The sequence below is a fragment of the Pseudophryne corroboree genome, chromosome 1 (assembly GCF_028390025.1).
Source record: "Pseudophryne corroboree isolate aPseCor3 chromosome 1, aPseCor3.hap2, whole genome shotgun sequence".
Classification (NCBI taxonomy): Eukaryota; Metazoa; Chordata; class Amphibia; order Anura; family Myobatrachidae; genus Pseudophryne; species Pseudophryne corroboree.
In genome coordinates this window covers 625682750-625695497 of record NC_086444.1, presented here as the reverse complement: position 1 = coordinate 625695497, position 12748 = coordinate 625682750, and the positions used below count along the sequence as shown (strand labels likewise).

General features: G+C 45.2%; 1 protein-coding gene and 1 pseudogene across 2 annotated transcripts in view; both read right to left on the bottom strand.

Annotated features, from left to right (window-relative positions):
• Positions 1–12748, bottom strand: part of CPAMD8 (C3 and PZP like alpha-2-macroglobulin domain containing 8) — a 300356-nt gene that overhangs the window by 276002 nt on the left and 11606 nt on the right. The window lies entirely within an intron of this gene.
• Positions 4179–4298, bottom strand: LOC134934875 (5S ribosomal RNA; annotated as a pseudogene).

Genomic DNA, 12748 nt, shown 5'->3' with positions numbered 1-12748 from the left:
TGGGCATCCCCCCGCATGTCTGAGTGTCTGATCGTACCTATGCTAAATTTAGCACAGCTACGATCAACTCGGAATGACCCCCTATATCCTGTGGAACACTATATGGTATATGAGACCCTGACGCACTTAGTCCCCCAGGGTACAGAATATAGTGATAGCAATATGTGTGATACACAGAATAGAAACCACACAGCAGCTATAGGCACACAGTCACAGGTACAATGCAGAAATGATTACATATAACCAATAAAAGTGAAACTTAGCTCGGTTGCAAGAACTAACACCTCAGTAGTGCTTATAATCTTAACACTGCTCCCCCCCCCCCTACACTAAGACCCCCTGGTACTGCTGAGGAGACTTGGAGTCCTTGTGGAGGAGCTGCGCTTCCCTGTGAATGCTGCTTATAAGAGCTGCAGAGGGAGAATGGCGCCGGAGAGCTGTAGGATCCACTCTGAGCGAAGCCCCGCCCCCTGTAATGGCGCGCGGCTTCCCGCATTTATTATACTGGCCTGAAGTAATATAATGTCCAACCAAGGGTTAAAAACCCTATTTAGATAGTTGTGGCCAGTGTGGGTATCAATGGTGGCTCAGCGCACCCCTCACAGCGGGACACACTGCAGTATGTGCCTTCTGAGCTCCCTGGAGCGCTCCCACCCTTGTGCCGCCATTCCCGCCGTCGACCCACTAACCTGGACGCCGGCACTGTACTCACCACTCTTCCGTCTTCAGGCTCTCTTAGGGGGTGGCGGCGTGCTGCGGGAGGGTACGCTGCGCCGTGGTGTGGTTTGCGAATGGCTCCCTCAGGAGCTCAGTGTCCTGTCAGCAGAGAAACGGGACCATTAACTCTAAGGAAGTTGGCCCATTCGTCCCCCTAAGTCCCACAAAGAAGTCAGACTGCTGCCGAAACAGACCTGACTGAAAAAAACAAACATTTAAAATAAAAGTGGAAACCACTTCAGGAGCCCTCTAAAGCATGACCGGCTGCTCCGGGCACATTTTGTAAACTGAGTCCGGTAGGAGAGGAATAGAGGGAGGAGCCAGCCCACACTATTGATTTCTTAAAGTGCCCATGGCTCCTAGTGGACCCGTCTATACCCCATGGTACTAATGTGGACCCCAGTATCCTCTAGGACGTAAGAGAAACTTCCAATAGTGTCACACCATTAAATGAATCAAGAAACAAGAAATGACAGAGAGGTACTAGTTGGTCTCTCACCAAATAGGATGGTCTACCAGACATGTAAACTATAACTAATACTACAGGCGTCCCCGGAACCCGCCATCCAGACCAAATGGCAGTCCTCCAAAACATCCCTACTGTTGAAAGGCCCTCTTCCCAAAGTGTTTCAATACACACAGGTGTCTTTTTCAAGACATCTTTGGTTGTATTTACATCTTTACCCATCCTGTTAAAGTCTACTTGTTTGGTAGACCATTCCCTTTGGTAAGAGACCAATCATTACCTCTCTGTCTATTATTATATGTTTTTTGTTTCATTAAACGGTGTGACACTATTGGAAGTTTTTCTAGTTTTTTTGCATATGATTTCCATTGAGGAAGGGATACCTGAATGGAGGAGTCACAAGTGCTATTAACATACCAATGCTGTTATAGTCTACTTGTCTGGTAGACCATCCTGTTTGGTGAGAGACCAACTAGTACCTCTCTGTCTTCCATTTCATGTTTCTTGTTTCATTTAACGGTGTGACACTACTGGAAGTTTCCACATATGATTTCTATTGAGGAAGGGGTACCAGCGTGGAGGAATTACGAATACACCTATTCCCCATCACACGCTGTTGTCTACTTTCCTACAGTATACTATTGGTTTGGGTACAAGACTTATCTAATATTTTTAATGTTGTCAAACACGTTATGAATATATTACACTATGTATGATTTATTTGTTTTCATTTTATGAGCACCCATGGACCCATTTGGTGACTGTTTATAATAAATACTCCACATCACAGTTAGCATGCACATTTCACTAACACCCTTTTCCACTGACATTAAAATCACGTATTTTTTTCATATGAACGCGCACCTACCTGGGATTTTTGTCAGTACAAACAGTAACAAGTCAAAATCCAAGGTAAAATGACCTGGGATTTTTACCCTGGTCACAGGGAGGGTTTTTAGCAGTTCTTGCCCGGGTTAGCTGCTGTGGAAACAGCTCTTATACGGGATTTTCGACCTGATGTCATCACCCAGGGACCAGAGGAGACAAATGGAGAGGCTTGCTCACATGCTGGTCACTGTTGGGAGAGCTGCACAGGTTACAGAGCACAGAGAGGGCGCTAGTCACACAGAGAGAAGGCAGAAGGAGAATTGCTATGACAAAACAGGTTTTATTATGCTTTCCCGGGTTTCCCCTCATTCAGTGGAAACTGTGTCATCCCGGGAAAAACTTGGGAATACAGTGCAGTGGAAACAGGGACATTGGAGAGTGAGACCCGGCAAAATGCAAGTTACAAAATCTGCGTCAGACCCGGGATTTTGGTGAAAAAGCAGTATTAGTGTAGTTTAACCATTAATTAAACTTCAAACATGGCAGTCGTGAAGCAGGGGCTGGACCTTCTATAACTTTAAACACCCTTCTGTAGACCAGGGATAGGCAGCCAGAACAGTCTAGCTGCCAGGGAACTACACCTCCCATTCTGTGGAAGATTCTGGCAGCATTAGATTTTTAATGGTGAGCAGAAGTGAGTTAAACTATATGTTAATGCTCAAGTGTAAAAAGCAATGACCACACGGAGAACTAAATAATAAAATAAAAACAATGTAGAAGGTCACTTCAAAGCAGGGATTATGTATCACTCAGATACATTTAACAGGGTGTCCTTCATTCAACTCTAGGGCTCTAAACGTGATACTCATACCTGAAAGCATACAAGATGTATAAAGAAAGTAGCTTTCAATCTTTACATGTAACCACACCTATGCAAACTTTACATACAACTTTCTGCATATATTTAAGTAGAGTTTAGTACATACAGCTTGTCACATACTATAGTTAAGTATTATTTATTTATTTATTTACTTATTAGCAGTTTCTTATATAGCGCAGCATATTCCGTTGCGCTTTACAATTAGAACAACAATTATAGAACAAAACTGGGCAAAGACAGACAGACAGAGGTAGGAAGGCCCTGCTCGCAAGCTTACAATCTATAATAGCGCTTACTACACAGTACAGTTAAGTAGAGCTTACAATATAATATTAATTACAGCTTACTACGGTACATGCTATTTAGTACTGCTTACTACATACAATAGAGTTTGTTACATAGAGTCTAGTACAGCTTACTGCATACTGTTACAATCAGGAAGTGGTTATAATATCGCTAGTCGGGATCCCGGCAGTCACAATACCGATGCTGGAATTCCGACTAGCGGTGACATGCGGCCACTGTAATACCGGTGACACAGGCTATTCTCCCTCTGTGGATGTCCACGACACCCATAGAGGGAGAATATAACCTGTGGTGAGTGCAGGGAGCCACTGTGCCCGCAGAGTTGGGAGCGCAATGACCCTATTCGAGAAAGGGGTTTGTGGGAACCGCACTGGTCTATCAATGGTTTTTGTATGAGTAGAAATCTGAATAATGTCCTCTGAGAAACTGACATTTTTGTTTTAGAATTACTTCGGATTAAGGTAACTGTGCATATAGAAAGATACTGTATCTTTTCAGGTGCACTGAATTTTGTTACCATTCAGTGGTGCTCCCATGAGTCAAAAAAGTATCAGAAAAAGAATACCAAATAAAGAGAAATGGAAAAGAAGTAGACTCTTGTTTGGGAGCACTCAACCTCAGAAGGACTAAAGTGTATTAATGTCTTATACTGATAAAATCATAATTTTAATAATTTCTTAGTAAAATATGTAGAATTATCGGAGTTCAATAAATATGTGTTTCAAGACTATTAAGCAAAAATATTTATATAGATTAGAATAGATAATTAGCAAAAATTGCTATAATATAATATAAGCCGGAAAATCTTTTATATAGTCAAAAGGATGTCACCTTCTAGTCTCAGTAGTGTCCGTCATAGAGAGTATATGACCATCATTCATACTGCAAGAATCCCAAGTGGAAAAATAGTTGCAGAAAATTAAATCATAGGTCATATGGATCTGAGTACCTATCTGTGACATATATTTAGGCAGCAAAATTTATTTGCAGTACCAGGATGTTCCAAGGTGGTCTCCCATCCAAGTACTAGTCCGGCCCTCCACTGCTTGGCTTCCAAGATCGGAAGAGATTGGGCATCTCCAGTGGGGTATGTCCGCAATTTTTTAGGCTAGCCCTTTTGTTTGTCACCTTGAATAGGAAATGGAATTGGTCGTATTTTCCACAAGAAAAGGGGACGGACACACATGTGACAATTAGGCTCAAATATACAAATTGGATATAACAATTATATGGCAAAACAATGTGAAGGCCACAGATATCCAAACAAGGTAAATCATTCCTTATTTATGCAGTACTGTACACCAGTCAATTATGAGTGAATGATAAACTCACTCACAGTAGTGCTGTTTAAATATGTAAAACTAGGCATGCATTTATCACCAGGAATAATCCCAAGATTTACTACAAAGAATCCTTTATAGTTGATGGGTTTGCATCTATATTTTTCTGACAACCAATAATCCACCACTGGTATATACATCTGAGGTATACAGATGAAAGCAAGTGTTGCAGTAACAGGGTGTTCCAAAGTGGTCTCCCATCTAAGTACCAACCCTGCCCACCACTATGTAGCAATCATGCTTGGATGCAATTAAGCACCTTTAGTGGGTTATATACGCAATTGTATGCTTTTCACTGATTAGTATAATCACTTTCAATTGGTGAGTTTCTAGACCAGGTGGCACTTTAATGGTATGAACAGAGAGCTTAGATGCATTTATTGCCTTATATACAGATTTAAACAGGGAATTTCTCAATACAATTCATAATTTCTAAAAATGTACTCCCCCACCTTCCGGAGTACCCAGGCACATATGCTGGTTCAGCAAAAGCAAATGGGAATTTATATTCATGAAAATTTCATGAAATATAATACAAAATAAACCATCTGTATGTACCTATACAAGATATGCAGCTGGTTTCTTAACCCCGGAATATGGTATATTATTCTTGCAGAAGAGTGTAATTGTATATTAGGTCAAACATAACAGGTGTCAGCTTTAATAGCAGAAAAATCATCAACCATTCTGTGGTGATCAGGAAACATAGGTCTAAACCTGGCAAAATTTATAACATATCATTTTTAAATAGTATTGCCACTAAGCAGTAATATAGCTTGTGGGGATATGTAAGTTGGCAGATAATTATTTACTAATCTCCCTATGTAGGGACTGCTAGAAATTTAAGCATAACAAGTACTGTTATATGTATACCAGACACTCCAGTATTTCATACGATACCAAGCTGTGTAGGATTTTTATGTCCCCAGGTTTTCCGGTACAGGTATTGTGAGTGTGGATAACGGGAGGGGTGCCGCTGAACCCCGCTGCTCCTGCCCACAATCGAGCTCCAGCAAGTGTGGAGAATGCCGCTACGTCCCTCCGCTTGTGCCCGCAAACGGGCTCCAGAGAGTTGCGGAAAGTCCCGTGGATACCCACCACTGTTTGCCCGCAATCGAGCTCCGGCGGGTGGGGAGAGAGCCGCTGACTTCCGCGGCTTCTGTGGTTGCCTGGTGAAAGGCTGAGATGATCCAGCATACAGGTCACGTGTGCGCATCACGTGACCATATGGGTCCTGACGTACGTTTCGCTGATAGGCTTGATCACAGGACGTGAGTCGTCACTGTAGGTTTCAGTTTTTAAAGGAAAGTCTGATTGCTGATTGGAGGTTCAGATTTGATGGACAGTCTACTTCTTTTCCATTTCTCTTTATTTGGTATTCTTTTTCTCGAGCGCAATGACCCTGCAATCGGCTTTCTAGCTCTCACCCCGCTGCCGGCATACTGGTGGAAGGGATGTCGCTGTCGGTATACTGACAGCCGGCATCCCGGCCACCGGTATTTCCTACTGAACCCTTACAAACATCTCATATCACTCATACTTGTCTGACCACACACGGTGGAGAGGGAGGAATAGTAGTAGTTTATCGATCTCTGATCTGTATAAGGGACACTGTATTGGGTTAAAGAAAGATGGTGGTTATTATTTTTTATTATTATTATTATTAATTACCAGTTATTTTATATAGTGCACACATATTCCGCAGCGCTTTACAGAGACTATTTGGCTATTCACATCAGTCCCTGCCCCAGTGGAGCTTACATCTATATCCCCTATCACATGTACACACACACATTCACACTATGGTTAATTTTTATTGGGATCCAATTAACCTGCCAGTATATTTTTGGATTGTGAGAGGAAACCGGAGTACCCAGAGGAAACCCACGCAGGTCTGGTGTTTACCTCCTTTGACCATTTGGCCATTGTGGACAGGTGTACTATATCTTTACATTTAGTGAGGTGTAGTCGTGGTGAAAGGACAGAGTGTGATTCCTGATTAGTGAAAAAAAAAAAACCAAACACTGAACATCATCACCAAACAGGTAATTTCAACTTTAAACTTGACATTTATTTTGTACTGTCTGGACATGGCTACTAATAACAGATGCAAAGACAAAATTCTTAAAGCTATGTGTGCAAATGCTAGGAGCTTAGGAGACAAAATTCCAGAGCTAATTGCGATAATGACAAGGGATAACCTGGATATTTTCGCAATTACTGAGTCATGGTGCAATGAGAATCATGACTGGGACATAGCTATACCAGGATACAATTTATTTAGGAAGGATAGAATGGGAATAATAGGAGGAGGGGTAGCAATGTATGTGAAAAAAAGCATAAATGCTACTTTAATACAAAATGTTGAGGACAAAACTGAGGCCCTTTGGGTCACCACAGAAACCGGGGAGAAGGACATTATTCGCATTGGAGTGATCTATAGACCACCAGGCCAGGGGCAGGATTTGGACAGGAGCCTATTGTTGGACATCTCTAAAATGTCTTTAAAGGGAGAAGTCATAATCATGGGAGACTTTAATTTACCTGATGTAAATTGGGAGGGGTCCTTTGCAAGTTCATCTACAAGTGGCAAATTTCTAAATTCCTTACAGGGAGCATCTCTCAAGCAATTGGTGAGGGAGCCAACTCGCAAAGACTCAATATTAGATTTAATTCTTACAATTGGGGACAGGATATCAGACATATATGTGGGTGAGCACCTGGGATCCAGTGATCATCAAGCAGTATGGTTTAGTATAAAGACAGGGTCCAACTCCTGTCACACAAAAACAAAGGTGTTGGATTTTAGAAATGCTGACTTTGCAAAAATGGGGAGATGTTTAAGTGATTCATTGGCGGACTGGTGGAACTTGGAAGGGGTGCAGGAGAGGTGGGAAAAACTGAAAAGTGCAATACTAAGGGCAACGAACTTTTGTATCAAAAGGGTTAGGAAAAGCACCAGGAAAAGGAAGCCAGTGAGGTTCACAAAAGAAGTATCAACTAGTGTGAAAGCAAAAAAATAAGATTTTAAACCTACCGGTAAATCTATTTCTCCTAGTCCGTAGAGGATGCTGGGGACTCCGTAAGGACGATGGGGTATAGACGGGCTCCGCAGGAGACATGGGCACCTATAAAGAACTTTTAGTATGGGTGTGCACTGGCTCCTCCCTCTATGCCCCTCCTCCAGACCTTAGCTAGAGAACTGTGCCCAGAGGAGATGGACAATACGAGGAAAGGATTTTGTAAATCTAAGGGCAAGATTCATACCAGCCCACACCAATCATACCATATAACCTGGAATACACATAACCAGTTAACAGTATGAGCAAACAACAGCAACGGTCCAAGACCGATTCCAACTGTAACATAACCCTTATGTAAGCAATAACCATATACAAGTCTTGCAGATTTTCCGCACTGGGACGGGCGCCCAGCAACCTCTACGGACTAGGAGAAATAGATTTACCGGTAGGTTTAAAATCTTATTTTCTCTTACATCCTAGAGGATGCTGGGGACTCCGTAAGGACCATGGGGTTCATACCGTAGCTCCCAATCGGGCGGGAGAGTGCGGATGTCTCTGCAACACCGACTGAGCAAATGCTAGGTCCTCATCAGCCAGGGTATCAAACTTGTAGAATTTAGCAAAAGTGTTTGACCCCGACCAAGTCGCTGCTCGGCAAAGCTGTAATGCCGAGACGCCTCGGGCAGCCGCCCAAGAAGAGCCCACCTTCCTAGTGGAATGGGCCTTTACTGAATGTGGTAACGGCAATCCAGCCGTAACATACGCCTGCTGAATCGTGTTACAGATCCAGCGAGCAATAGTCTGCTTTGAAGCAGGCGCGCCAATCTTGTTGGCTGCATACAGAACAAACAGAGCCTCTGTTTTCCTAATTCTAGCCGTCCTGGCTACATAAATCTTTAAGGCCCTGACTACATCCAGGGACCTGGAATCCTCCAAGTCACTCGTAGCCACAGGCACCACAATAGGTTGGTTTATATGGAATGAAGAAACCACCTTAAGCAAAAATTGAGGAAGAGTCCTCATTTCCGCTCTATCAACATGAAAAATCAAGTAGAGGCTCTTGTGAGACAAGGCCGCTAATTCTGACACCCGCCTTGCAGATGCCAAGGCCAATAACATGACCACATTCCAGGTGAGAAATTTCAACTCAACCGTGTTAAGGGGTTCAAACCAGTGTGATTTTAGGAACTGCAACACCACGTTCAGGTCCCATGGTGCCACTGGGGGCACAAAAGGAGGCTGGATGTGTAGCACTCCCTTTACAAGAGTCTGGACTTCTGGAAGAGAAGCCAATTCCTTCTGAAAGAATATCGACAGAGCCGAAATCTGTACCTTAACAGAGCCTAATTTTAGGCCCATAGCCACTCCTGTCTGTAGGAAGTGGAGAAAACGACCCAAATGGAAATCTTCCGTAATAGCATTCTTGGTTTCACACCAAGAGACATATTTCCGCCAGATACGGTGATAATGTTTTGCCGTCACCTCCTTCCTAGCCTTTATTAGAGTAGGTATGACCTCTTCCGGAATACCCTTCTCAGCTAGGATCCGGCGTTCAACCGCCATGCCGTCAAACGTAACCGCGGTAAGTCTTGGAACATGCAGGGCCCCTGCTGCAACAGGTCCTCCCTTAGTGGAAGAGGCCAAGGATCTTTTGTGAGCATCTCCTGAAGATCTGAGTACCAGGCCCTTCGAGGCCAGTCTGGAACAATGAGTATTGTCTGTACTCTTTTTCGCCTTATGATCCTCAACACCTTTGTGATGAGAGGAAGAGGAGCAAACACGTAGACCGATTAGAACACCCATGGCGTTACCAGAGCGTCTACTGCTATTGCCTGAGGGTCCCGGGACCTGGCACAATACCTCCGAAGCTTCTTGTTGAGGCGTGACGCCATCATGTCTATTTGAGGAACTGCCCAAAGACCCGTTATCTCTGCAAAGACTTCTTGATGAAGTCCCCACTCTCCTGGATAGAGATTGTGTCTGCTGAGGAAGTCTGCCTCCCAGTTGTCCACACCTGGAATGAAGACAGCTGACAGAGCGCTTACGTGATTTTCCGCCCAGCGAAGAATCCTGGTGGCTTCTGCCATCGCGACTCTGCTCCTTGTCCCGCCTTGGCGGTTCACATGAGCCACTGCTGTGACATTGTCCGATTGAATCAGCACCGATAGGTTTCGAAGAAGACTCTCCGCTTGTCGAAGGCCGTGGTATATGGCCTTTAATTCCAACACGTTGATGTGCAGGCAGGACTCCTGGCTTGTCCATAGTCCTTGAAAATTTCTTCCTTGGGTGACTGCTCCCCATCCTCGGAGGCTCGCGTCCGTGGTTACCAGAACCCAGTCCTGAATGCCGAATCTGCGACCCTCTAGGAGGTGAGCACTTTGCAGCCACCATAGAAGAGACACCCTGGCCCTGGGGGACAGTGTTATCTTTTGATGTAATTGTAGATGGGACCCGGACCATTTGTCCAGAAGGTCCCATTGAAACGTCCTCGCATGGAACCTGCCGAAGGGGATGGCTTCGTACGCTGCCACCATTTTCCCCAGAACACGAGTGCATTGATGAACTGACACTTTTTTTGGCTTTAGCAGGTCTCTGACCATGTTCTGGAGGTCCTGGGCTTTTTCCAACGGGAGAAAAACCTTCTTTTGTTCCGTGTCCAGTATCATACCTAGGAACGCAAGTCGAGTTGTTGGAACCAACTGTGACTTCGGTAGATTGAGAATCCAACTGTGTTGCTGGAGTACTCTCAGAGAGAGTGACACGTTTCTCAGCAATTGCTCTTTTGATCTCGCCTTTATCAGGAGATCGTCCAAGTATGGGATAATTGTGACTCCTTGCTTGCGCAGGACCACCATAATTTCTGCCATTATCTTGATGAAAATCCTCGGGCCGTGGAAAGCCCAAACGGCAACATCTGAAACTGGTAATGACAATCCTGTACAGCGAATCTCAGGTACTCCTGATGAGAGGGATATATGGGGACATGAAGGTAAGCATCCTTTATGTCCAGTGACACCATAAAATCCCCCCCCCCCCCCCCTCCAGGCTGGCTATTACCGCTCGGAGCGATTCCATCTTGAATTTGAATCTTTTCAAGTACAGGTTTAGGGATTTTAGATTTAAAATGGGTCTGACCGAACCATCCGGCTTCGGGACCACAAAGAGGGTCGAATAGTACCCTTTTCCCTGTTGGTTCAGGGGAACCCTGATAATTACTTGCTGTTCACACAGCGTTTGAATTGCAGCTAACACTACATCCCGCTCTGGGGTAGAAGTTGGTAAGGCCGACTTGAAAAATCGGCGTGGGGGCACCTCCTCGAATTCCAGTTTGTAGCCTTGGGAAACTTTTTCCAACGCCCAAGGATTCACGTCTGACCTGACCCAGACCTGGCTGAAGAGTCGAAGGCGTGCCCCCACTGGTGCGGACTCCCGCAGGGGAGCCCCAGCGTCATGCAGTGGGTTTTGTAGAAGCCGGGGAGGACTTCTGTTCCTGGGCACCAGCCGAAGCAGGTGTTCTCTTTCCTCTACCCTTACCTCTGGCAAGGAAGGAGGATCCCCGACCTCTTCTGGACTTTTGCGACCGAAAGGACTGCATGTGATATTGTGGAGTTTTCTTTTGCTGTTGGGGAATAAAAGGTAAAAAGTTAGATTTACCCGCGGTAGCTGTGGAAACCAGGTCCGCGAGCCCATCCCCAAACAACACGTCACCCTTATAGGGTAAAACCTCCATATGCTTTTTCGAATCCGCATCACCCGTCCATTGGCGGGTCCATAAGGATCGTCTCGCTGAAATAGCCATGGCATTGGCTCTGGAACCCAGCAACCCAATGTCCCTTTGAGCGTCTCTCATATACAAGACTGCGTCTTTAATATGGGCTAGAGTTAACAAAATAGCATCCCTATCTAGGGTATCAAGGTCAGCCGACAGGGTATCTATCCAAGCTGCAACTGCGCTACATACCCATACCGACGCAATTGCCGGTCTGAGCAAAGCACCCGTATGTGAATAAATAGACTTTAATGTAGTCTCCTGCCTGCGGTCCGCAGGGTCCTTGAGGGCCGCTGTGTCTGGAGACGGCAGCGCCACTTTCTTGGACAGGCGTGTTAACGCCTTGTCCACAGTGGGAGAGGATTCCTTACATACCCTGTCCTGTGTAGGGAAAGGGTATGCCATATTAATTATTTTGGGAATCTGCAGACTCTTATCTGGAGTCTCCCAAGCTTTTTCAAATAACTCGTTAAGTTCATGAAATGGGGGAAAGTTTATTATCTGTTTCTTTCCCTTAAACATGTGTACTCTCGTGTCTGGAACAGAGGGTTCATCAGCAATATGCAACACATCTCTTATTGCAATAATCATACACTGAATACTCTTTGTCACCTTAGGGTGCAATCTAGCTTCATCATAGTCGACACTGGAATCAGAGTCCGTGTCAGTATCTGTGTCCACAATTAGTGACAAGGGACGCTTTTGAGACCCCGACGGGCCCTGTGAGTCGGTCCAATCCGAGGATTGACTCCCTGATGCCTCCCTGGATTCAGCTTTATCTAGCCTCTTATGTAAAGATGCCACACTTGCATTCAACATATGCCACATGTCCATCCATTCGTGAGTCGGCACTACCGACGGGGACACACCACTCATCTGCTCCACCTCCTCCTTGGAGAAGCCTTCCGCTTCAGACATGCCGACACGCACGTACCGACACCCCACACACACAGGGATATACCTATAAGGGGACAAATCCCCAACCAGGCCCTAAGGAGAGACAGAGAGAGAGTATGCCAGCACACACCCAGCGCCAAACTGACACTGGAAAATCCAGACAGCGCTTTTATATTATTATATAATGCCAATCTTCCCACTCACTGCGCTCCAATGTGCCCCCCTCCTCTTTTTCAGCCCTCCGAAGTGTTCAGCAGGGGAGAGTCCGGGGAGCCAGCGTTCTCTGCAGCCTCTGTGGAGAAAATGACGCTGGTTAGTGCTGAGGGATCAAGCTCCACCCCCTCCAGCGGCGGGCTTCGGTCCCTCTTCAATTTTAATAAAATGGCGGGGGATCATCTATTTGCTGCCTCCACAGCCTAATGTGACCTTTTTTGCCCAAAACGAGGTTTATTGCTGCCCAGGGTGTCCCCCCCTGCGCCCTGCACCCATCAGTGCTTTCTGTGTGTCTGTGTGTGGGAACAA